Source organism: Haliotis rubra, unplaced genomic scaffold (assembly GCF_003918875.1).
Source record: "Haliotis rubra isolate DU_JTF1 unplaced genomic scaffold, ASM391887v1 Scf99, whole genome shotgun sequence".
NCBI classification, from domain to species: Eukaryota; Metazoa; Mollusca; class Gastropoda; order Lepetellida; family Haliotidae; genus Haliotis; species Haliotis rubra.
Window position 1 is genome coordinate 75813 of NW_025767734.1, and position 12093 is coordinate 87905.

Genomic DNA, 12093 nt, shown 5'->3' on the forward strand with positions numbered 1-12093 from the left:
AGGTGGTCCGATATTGGGACAGCATGGACCACGACTTTCTAACTTCTTTGATCAGTAGTATGCTCCGCCGCATTGAAGCCTGCATTGAAGCCCATGGTGACTTGACAAAATACTAACTGTTCACCTGTCTTTGAATCTGGAGTTATGTTCTGCTAATATTCACATGTAATACGTGAGTAATTACTGAAAAGATTAAAAAAATTACAATCTTGAAATTCTCAATAATTTCTGTTTGTACTGTACATATGGACGGTTGGGTTGGAAATATAGAAAATTGGAAAGCGTGGGTAATGGTTGTTTTGCCACTCTTGTTTCACTGTAAAATGACGTACAACACAACATAGAGACAAGTAGCATACAAAGTAAACAAAATATTTCTTGTTGAAGTTGTAATGCACTCAAACTATATTTAAAAAGGAACACAAACAAAATGTGAAAAGATTAAAAAAAGCAGGTAAATATTATAATCTGCATAAGAGGAATGTTTTGGTGGAATAGGTGACAGCGACCGCGTCGAGTAGGAGTTGAGAACGCGGCGTGTATAGCAAGATGCTCGTGCATGTGTGTCCGCTGACTTGGGGAGGTGTTGTGTAACATAGCAACCATGTCGTATATATCGTTGGATAAACAACTGTGGTTGGATTTTCCTGAAAATGTGAGTACTTGTCTCAGATTTTATCATTTGTAAAAGTGTAGATGGCTATATTTGTTATGTTAGATTATTTGACAGGCTATTGTGATGAAGCATTAAAGGGAGAATTACAATTTATGTAGGTAACATAAAATATATATGAGGTTATGTAATATCAATCTTAGAGATAAAACAATATATACAAAAATAATGACTGGAGTTGGGTAATTAGAAATGTTTAGATGTATATTTATGTATGAATTACTGTGATTGAATTTTACTGTCTAGGATTGTATCATTTGTAAAAGTTGATGGCTATATTTGTTATGTTAGAGTATTTGACCAAAATTTGACCAGATTTATGTGAATAACAGCATAAATAGAACAAAACCCGATTTGAAAGGAGGCAATATATATTATTTTAAACAATACCATATTTCGTATTTCACTATCAAATGCAATAACACATATTTGTGGTACATTTGGCCGTTGAAGTTACTGGTACCAATATGGTTCAAATGAAGATACACCATGAAAACAGATCAATAGGAAAATATGAAATATACTTCAGCTATGTGCATGGCTAATCAGATGTAATCGCGTGAATATAATGTTGGTTGCCAGAGGTAGCAAGAAATGATTCCAAGAGCTTTGTAATAATGTAAGTTATCAATACTAAAGTATTGTTGGTGAAAACTAGGAATTGTTTACAGCATATGTATTTGCTATTAAACTAACTCAGTTGAGATAGTTTCAAAAATACAAACATGAGATGCCCTATGTAGTATCTCGAGTGCAAATTGTTCGCAGAATTTTTCAAAGGGAGGGAGACTAAAACAGCAGTAAATGAAGAAAACAACATCCAAGTATATACAATATTTTACCTTTTCACGTGATAGGCAGGTATGTGAGAACATTTCTTGTTTGGAAAAGATACATACATACAACGTGCAGAAGGCATATCACCGTAGCCATCTGTTTACATATTTTGTCAAGAGTCACGTTGTTATTAATGTCACACAGTGTTAATGACACAGCACTTGGAGGTAATGTGAATCAATTCACTTTCTCCTGGCTAAGATTGATGGTCATCTTCAGCCCTGTAGCTTCTCATATTGACTGAAATTGGGTGGCATTTGCAGCCTTTTTTACTGAACCATCCTTAAGCTTTATCAGCACCATCCCGCCCGTGACCCAGGCTGAGTCGAACCGACCCTCGGACACCAATCGCCTGGACTGTCTGGCGAGATCGGCTCGCGGTTCAGTCAAGTCTTCATTGATGAAGATACGCAGACTTGATTTGTCTGATTTGTCATCACGTGCCCGCTGTACTCAGATATTATGTACGACGTTTTTAGATTGGCCCTGAAAATAGATCATGCGTTTATGCAGAAAAAAACAAAGAAAAATATATGTATTTAATGCAAAATCTTCAATGTCACCTTCTACTTGCTTCCAAGGTGCATCTTATGGCGAGAAGAGGAACCTCACTTTTGATATAGTATATATATTTTAATATGCTTATATCCATGTGTTTTGTGTGTCTGTTCATGTGGGATATATGTGTGTGGAAGGTGTGTAGAGTGTGATAAAGCAAAAAGCAGCCTGAGTGTGTGCAGTATGTAGTGAACTGTATGTGTGTATATGTATGTGTATGTATGTGTGTACCTATATATGTGTGTACCTGTGTATGTATATATGTGTGTACCTGTGTATGAATGTCTGTGTGTACCTGTGTATGTATGTGCACCTGTGTATGTATGTATATATGTGTGTATGTGTGTACCTGTGTGTGTGTGTATGTATGTGTGTGTCAGCGTGTGTATGTATGTATGTATGTATGTATGTATGTATGTATGTATGTATGTATGTATGTATGTATGTATGTATGTATGTATGTATGTATATGCGCGTGAGTACGTTATTGTACGTATGTACGTGTACATGTTTGGGCGAGAATGTCATAGCGTAATCCTGTGATTGTGTATGTGAGTGCGTGATTGTACGGTGTGTGAATGCAGGATTGCGTGGGGGGTTGAGTGAGTGCATAATTGCGTGTGAGTGTGCACGTTTACGTCAATATGGTGAAGTGCTTTTATAACTTTTGTGTGATTAAAATATGTTATTAATCTGGAATGTATGTAATGGTGTGTTTTATTTGTATTCTCTTATTTTATTGCATTACTGTGATAATGCTTGTGATTTTAGTGTCTCATAGGCCAAATGGCCGGGTGCTTTTTGTGTTTAATGTATGTCTTTAATGTAATGTACTGTATTTTATTGCAAAAGCACGTGACACTTTAATAAACATTTTCTCTCTCTCTCTCTCTGTCTGACCTCGGAAATTTCAACTTAGAGCGATTCTTTAGAAAGGCTCGCTGTGTCGCGTTACTCACGAACCGTACTAGAATGGGTCCAGGAGTGTCCTGAGACGTGATCGGGCGGCGAGGCACCCTGTGGCTGATATCTTTGTCGTTTGCGACAACATTAAGTCCGATAGATTTGGCGATTTTAAGAACATGATCGTTGGTATCCTCACCCTGTTCTTCCGATATCCCCGATATCAGGATGTTATTGCGGCGGGAGTACTGTTCACTCCGATCAAGGCGCTCGCTGAGGGTCCTAATCTCGTTGTTTTTCTTGTCTAACGATGATTGCAGAGAGGATACGGTTGATTCCAGGGCTTGTTCTTGGACATTAACGCCTCTATTTCCTGTCTGAACATAGGCCTGATAATCTCTGTAACCGTGCTGCATATTACGGTCATAACATCCTTACTCTGGAGCACTTTTCATGAAACTTATCCTCACCAGCATGGTCCTCACTGTCACTACCCGTATCATCCATCATGACTGACGTGTCCGAACTGTCACGTCCTCAGAATCTGGTGTTGACACTTCGGAACGTATACGAAAGTGTTTTCTTCATACGGACAATTTTCAGCTGGTAGTTTATCGAATATCGATTTAAACAGAATTTGGAAGATGTTTATAAGGCAGTGTTAGAAGTGGACACTGAAAAGTAGTTCACACCGCGTACTTTATCACATTAAATCATGGGCGATATTACACTCGAGAATGTTCAGAATTCAATCAATCCGTCGTGTATCTCAAGTTTAATATGCCATCTATTCACAAAACTGCATTTGCAGGCTAGATAAAGTTATTTGGCACACATACCATTCATTTGGGGTCGCAATATATGACCAGAGTTCCACCAGAGTTTCTCTTCAGAAAGTAGTTACACACTTTTTACGGCTACAGCGTAACGATCTGCATAATTTAGATCATCACGTTCAGTATTCAAAATTTCATCCTCTTCAGGTGTCCAAAATGTTCTATAAACGTGAAAATCACGAATAACACTTTCAACAGCGTGAACAGATATGTTCGTCATGTCAAATATGGGAAGAAATAACATGGACTATTTGTATTGTAGAAAGGGGAGGCTACTCTCATTTGCGTGAGTGAGTGAGTAAGTTGATATTTAACGTCACATCGGCTACTCTCATTTGACACACTTTGGAATTAAATGGAAGCCGCTGAGCTTCTATTTAGAAAAAATTCGAATAGTAGCCCATGGGCTTCTAAACGAGAGGGCTTGCTTTCGGAAAACCCCGGTACCATGTGACCTGTGTGTACTGAGTGCCCTGGGATACCATATGACCTGGATGTACTGAGTGCCCTGGGATACCATATGACCTGGGTGTATTCAGATTCCTGAGTGTACCATGTGAGCTGGATGTACTGAGTGTCCTTGGGTTCCATGTGACATAAGAGTACTGAGTACTATATGGCATTTGTGTACTGAGGGCCCTGGGATACCATGTGACCTGGGTGTACTGAGAGTACCATGTGACCTGGATGTACTGACTAACTGAGTGACCTGGGAGTACCATGTGACCTGGGTGGACTGAGTACCATATGACCTGTGTACCGAGTGACCATGCAGTGTACCGACTGACCTGTGATACCATCTTGCTCACACCATCACCAAGGTGTTTCCTGCACTGGTCTACAGTTTGTAGTGTGGTTCATCCTGTCCTGCTTGTGTAACTAACTCACTTGCCTAAGGTGAGACCCCATCACAAGTGCTTTGTTGTGGGGCAGGACTGAATTCCTAGAACTCTCAGGAGTCAAGATGCCAAAAACGGTCATCTATGCAAGCACTCTCCGTGCCCAAGGTTGCTTAACTTCAACTGATTTGTGACCTGTGCTATATGCACAGGGCCACTCACCACCACAGTGCTTCAATGAACCAAGCAATACATCACTGTTGGTCTGTTTGCTTTGACATAGTGGATAGAGGTCTATGTTCCTCTTTACTGTGAATATGAAGATCGTAGAGGCACCGAATAATCTATTGTTTTACTTCACTTGGGTTTGGAGCTGAACAAGTTCTCTGGATCACCAAGTATCACTCCAAGCTACCATTATTTCTACACCCTTGTATCATCGTGAAAGGAAAGAGAATACAGGAAACAGTTTGTAATGCCAAACTGTGTCATGGTCTTGGTGGACGCAAAAGCCCATAAGACAGTACTGGAAGAAAGCTTCAGGTCATCATATAGCACATCCTCGATAATCTCCAGGCTATGTTTTCCGTTAAATCTCCACTATACCCTGGATACATCTACGGCTCGAGCCGATGATTTTATTACCTCCCTTTGCAGGCTTCGCATTCTCACAGTAGCCAATCAGATAAGCCGCCGTTACAACCGAGCCTGCCAGTGTCAACAAAGATAGCGGTCGCAGCCGCGAAAGTTTGTTCGCAGTGCGACTCAGATTTGGGGGGGAAACATACAGACAAATTGACAGGTCTGAAATCTTAAAAACAATTATGCAAGAACTCCTTCTACCTCTTTCAGAGTACCTCTGCAACAATATATTATTATGTTGCCAAGTTTAATCGGTTAGATAATTTAAAAGCGAAAGTGAGTTGTGGTTGGTACGCTCAACTTCCCAGCGTAGTCACCTGACTGGATAAAAAGCCAACCATAGGAGGTAATAAAATCATCGGCTCGAGCCGTAGATGCATCCAGGGTATAGTATATATACACACACACATCATTACATACCAAGAGTTAATCAAGCCATAGGCAATCAACCAGCAGCCAATCAGTATTTAAATGTTTCTGTTCAATGACTTTTTGACCTCTTCTTCCGCCCCACCTGGACAGATCCAGGTATCTGCTACTTTCTATCAATTACCTGTTGTTTCTTATTTTGATCTGATGCCTACACAGCATACTATGTGCGGCAGAGTCAACTTTTTGTTGCATATAGTTTATAAATATAAATACAAATGTATATAGTTTATGAATAAACATGTGAATCTTTTAAAGTTGTTTGTCATATTTTAATGAGGGCAGAGCTCCAGATAAGATTTAGCTCATGTGGGTACTGTACCCACTATATTTTTTTGGAGTGGATATTATGAATGTTGAGTGGGTATTTCATTTTCCGTTACCCACTGCTTTCAAATATGTGCGTATTTCAGTCATTTTACTCACCTAAGTATTATGTTATTGAGTAAGTTTACTAAGCAGGTATGTTCTGCCTTATGTCATACCTAATCAAAACCAACTTAAATATAATGGAAATGATTTCATAAAAAATCAGTCAACCTATACTGACAGTACAACACTTGTCCTATACTAACAGTACAACTTGATAGCAATCGATGTCTTTTTCATAACGCAAGCGATTTTTATAAATATATTCCGTATGCATTTGTTTTTAACTTTTTGCGTATCTAACATTTTAAATGCGTAATTGGTACGCAATAATTATTTTTCAATGCGTAATTGGAAATTTTCTATGCGTATTTTATCCGGATACGCAGCTTATCTGGGCCTATGATGAGGTATACAATCTCATTAAATAAACTATATCTAACCATTTTATCAATTTTTTTATACTCAACACTCAACATTAGCCATACAGACATCAATCTAATCTTAAGAGTAATCTATTTCAGCACTACTAATTTACACTGCATGCCTTGGTACAAAATAAGGTATTAAAGGGGAATATGTAGCGATTTCTTCTACTGAAACAATAGGAGAAGTGGGAAGACCCCCATGCCTTTCTTACTGCAATCCCTCCCAAAGCATGTCCTTTGCTTAATGTGTGTGGAGGTGTCCTCCCATTACGCAGACAGGCAGTTATAGACACCTTAAAACATCAACATATACGGTTCAATGAACAGATTAGCTACTATCTGTTACCTATACATTATAATAGAATAGTCAAAATAAAAACAAGAAAAAATTGGAGCTATAATATTCACTTTGAAAGATGTCCGAAATGACATTAAAAAGTTTGATTGCTGCGATATAAAACAGTTTATTTTCATAAACATTTTGGTGTAAACATCTCATCTAACGGGAGTTGGCGGCATCATACTGAAAACATTGTCTAAAAGACATCTGATTGGAGCATTTCAGAAACTAAACTTCCTACTAAATAGAACAACACCAGTTTCTTCAGGATTTACTCCAAGTAGGTAACCAGACAAGTTATGAGTTAAGATCCAATAACGTATAGTCAACCACATGGATGTTGTCAAGAGTCAGCTTTACAACATGCAGCTATCATTTGTCTCTGAAACCATTGCACCGGGCGTACAGATGGCGTGGAGGTCAGTACCTGTTGTGACCACCTCGAGCTAGCAACACAGCTTGGCACCTCCTGTCCATGGACATGATCAATCTTTGAATCCGTGCTTGGGGATCCTCCTCCATTCCTCCTGCAAGGCTTGAGACAGTTGTTGCAACGTTTGGGGTTGAGGCTGACGACGTCGAACGCGTTTCCCAAGCTGGTCCCACAAATGCTCTATTGGGTTCAAATCGGGGATTTTGAAGGCCAGGGAAGAACTGTGATGTTCTGATTCGTCAGGTAGTCCATCGTGATGCGAGCCACGTGCGGTCTGGCGTTGTCCTGTTGGAAAACGTGACGTTGAGGGTTGATGACAGGTAAAGATGACGTTGCAGAATTTCATCCCTGTAACGAATTGCAGTCAGGTTACCACGGACGTGCACCAAGTCACTTCTCCCGTTGTAAGAAATGGCCCCCATACCATCACACTTCCCCCTCCAAATCTGTCCGCTTCAACTACACAATTACGGGCGTAACGTTCGTTTCTCCGTCTATAGACCCTCGTCCTACCATCGTGTCTTTGAAGTTGGAAACGAGATTCGTCGCTGAACCAAATTCGCTGCCAATGTCTCCAATTCCATCTCTGGACGTTCCTGCACCATCGAACACGTGCCAGGCGATGATGAGGTCGTAGTGTGCATCCTACGTGAGGTCGTCGAGGGCGTATCCCGTGCTGTCTGAGGCGATTTCTGATGGTCTGGGCGGAGACGCGGCGAAGACCTGGGACGTTCTCTGCTGTTTGTGTTGCTGGGACGGCCCGGTTACGTAAATGGAACACCCGGATGTAGCGGTCCTGTGCAGCATTGGTTACCCGTGGTCTACCACTCCGAGGTCGGTCGCGGGTCGAGCCCAGTTGATTGTAGCGCCTCCATAAACGGAAAATTGTTGTGTGATGCACGTTGAAGTGCCTTGCAACTGATGACTGAGATTCGCCAGCTTCAAGACGTCCGATGGCGATGTTCCGGTCAGCTTCGCTAAGTCGTGGCATGTTGAATTCGTCAGTAAACTGGCGTTGAAAGTGAATTGAACACGTTAAACTGCCTTCCTCATATACCCTACACACTGGTGCATAGGTGAAGCAACTTTCACGTGCATATCGTTCGAAATGTCATTTACACGTGAAAATTTCATGATATTTTCAAAAACCATCATCAAACAACAATATTTCATGAAATGGTGTGTTTGAGCGATACTTAATGGATATGAACAAGTATACATTATGTTTGGTTAAAGTAACCGGGTTTTGTTTGCATAGAAATAAAATAAAGTTAATTTTAAATTTCATTATCACCTGTGCGTTTCTTTTTTTGCAGAGTATAGTTTATAAATATAAATACAAATGTATATAGTTTATAAATATAAATACAAATGTATATAGTTTATAAATATAAATACAAATGTATATAGTTTATGAATATAAATACAAATGTATATAGTTTATGAATATAAATACAAATGTATATAGTTTATAAATATAGTATTATAAATATAAATACAAATGTATATAGTTTATGAATATAAACATGTGAATACTTTTAAAGTTGTTTGTCATATTTTAATGAGGTTTGTCAGAGCTCCAGATAAGATTTAGCTCATGTGGGTACTGTACCCACTATATTTTTTTGGAGTGGATATTATGAATGTTGAGTGGGTATTTCATTTTCCGTTACCCACTGCTTTCAAATATGTGCGTATTTCAGTCATTTTACTCACCTAAGTATTATGTTATTGAGTAAGTTTACTAAGCAGGTATGTTCTGCCTTATGTCATACCTAATCAAAACCAACTTAAATATAATGGAAATGATTTCATAAAAAATCAGTCAACCTATACTGACAGTACAACACTTGTCCTATACTAACAGTACAACTTGATAGCAATCGATGTCTTTTTCATAACGCAAGCGATTTTTATAAATATATTCCGTATGCATTTGTTTTTAACTTTTTGCGTATCTAACATTTTAAATGCGTAATTGGTACGCAAGAATTATTTTTCAATGCGTAATTGGAAATTTTCTATGCGTATTTTATCCGGATACGCAGCTTATCTGGGCCTATGATGAGGTATACAATCTCATTAAATAAACTATATCTAACCATTTTATCAATTTTTTATACTCAACACTCAACATTAGCCATACAGACATCAATCTAATCTTAAGAGTAATCTATTTCAGCACTACTAATTTACACTGCATGCCTTGGTACAAAATAAGGTATTAAAGGGGAATATCACCCCCAAACGATTTCTTCTACTGAAACAATAGGAGAAGTGGGAAGACCCCCATGCCTTTCTTACTGCAATCCCTCCCAAAGCATGTCCTTTGCTTAGGCTTGTGTGGAGGTGTCCTCCCATTACGCAGACAGGCAGTTCGCAGACACCTTAAAACATCAACATTTACGGTTCAATGAACAGATTAGCTACTATCTGTTACCTATACATTATAATAGAATAGTCCAAATAAAAAACAAGAAAAAAATTGGAGCTATAATATTCACTTTGAAAGATATCCGAAAAGACATTAATTTGAAGTTTGATTGCTGCGATATAAAACAGTTTATTTTCATAAACATTTGGGTGTAAACATCTCATCTAACGGGAGTTGGCGGCATCATACTGAAAACATTGTCTAAAAGACATATGAAATGATTGGAGCATTTCAGAAACTAAACTTCCTACTAAATAGAACAACACCAGTTTCTTCAGGATTTACTCCAACCTGTAGTAGGTAACCAGACAAGTTATGAGTTAAGAAACTCCAATAATTATAGTCAACCATGTACAAGACTGAGGTACTCAACATATGGAATAAGGAAGTTAAATGTTTTGCACACAGGAGTTTAGTTTTACGCAACACTCAGCAATATTCCAGCTGTATGCCGGTTTGCACACAAGATTAAAATATATTTTGAGTACACTTAATTATGATTTATTTAGAATATTTTTAAATGACGCATCATGTCAATGTGGACATGGATGTGAGAATGTTTTTCATTACTTCCTTGAATATCCATTGTATACTATTCAAAGACATAAACTCTTTAGAAAATATTTAGAAAATTAGAACACTGATTGGTATTAATCTTACATGGCAATGTAGGTGTCTCAATTGCTGAAAATCAGAATGTTTTCAAATATGTACATATCAGATATATCTATATCTCTCTAACAAAACCGTTTCTGTTGTACATATCCTATTATTGGGAGAGGGCTTTTCCGAGTTGGATAACTTGTGCCCAATCCTTTTCTTGAATGAGTAAAATATGTTTGAATCAATAAACACAATCAAACCTCTCAGTGACAAACCTGTTTTTATATTCGATAGTAATTGATAGTAAAACAATTTTGAGAAGAGACAGATAACGAACAGTAACGAACCTGTATCAAGCTCACCCTACTCTACTCATTAGACAGTGGATTGTTCCATTGCACCCGTAGGTGTTACCCTAATTAGCCTTCTAGTTCAGTGTCTGTCAATTGACTGTCTGTCAAATGGGTGTCTGTCAAATGGGAGATAACCTGTGTGGAGGTTCAATTGTTCTATGTTCCTCCAAGCGTATAAGGTATTTAAAGGTTTATTTCATCTTGTCTCTTGGTCAGTATCATATGTGGTTGTCGTCGCACATGTTGTTTGTTCATGTTCTGTAGGATCGAGATCATGGTAATCTGGACTGTTTTTCATGTATCTATAAGCAGATGACGTAGACATGACGTAGATGTGTCGCCTATGTATGCAGCAGCTCAGGTGATACAAACCTGGCTCATCATTCTTTATTGCATCCATTGTAATACACGTCCATCGCCTCACACCCCAGTGGCTTTGTGGTTCCTACCAGACAGAAGTAACCCCATCCTAACGCTACTACATCTTGGAGCCCCCCGTGAGGATTATGGACAGGACACCGCCATAGAAGATGGGCCTATGTCAGCCACATAGACGATACAGTTACGACTACGATAGCCATCGACAACGACGACAACGCCCACAACGTATCATCATCGTTCTGTGAATAGAGTCTGTCTGAGATTGTTTTCATGTTGGCACGTGTATGTGTCAATGTATCATGGTGTTTGACCTCTACATATGGACACTTGTGTGACCTTAACATATGGACACTTGTGTGACCTTAACATATGGACACTTGTGTGACCTTATCATATGGACACTTGTGTGACCTCTACATATGGACACTTGTGTGACCTTAACATATGGACACTTGTGTGACCTCTACATATGGACACTTGTGTGACCTTAACATATGGACACTTGTGTGACCTTGACATATGGACACTTGTGTGACCTTAACATATGGACACTTGTGTGACCTTAACATATGGACACTTGTGTGACCTTAACATATGGACACTTGTGTGACCTCTACATATGGACACTTGTGTGACCTTAACATATGAACACTTGTGTGACCTCTACATATGGACACTTGTGTGACCTTAATATATGGACACTTGTGTGACCTCTACATATGGACACTTGTGTGACCTTAACATATGGACACTTGTGTGACCTCAACATATGGACACTTGTGTGACCTTAACATATGGACACTTGTGTGACCTCTACATATGGACACTTGTGTGACTTCTACACATGGACACTTGTGTGACCTTAATATATGGACACTTGTGTGACCTTAATATATGAACACTTGTGTGACCTCGGCATATGGACACTTAATGGCAGTTAATGGGATTTCATGCTGTCCATGTTTTGAATATTATTCCTGCATTTGTTTATGATACTGCCTTAATTGAATTAACATGTGGGAACCCCTTTAGTTT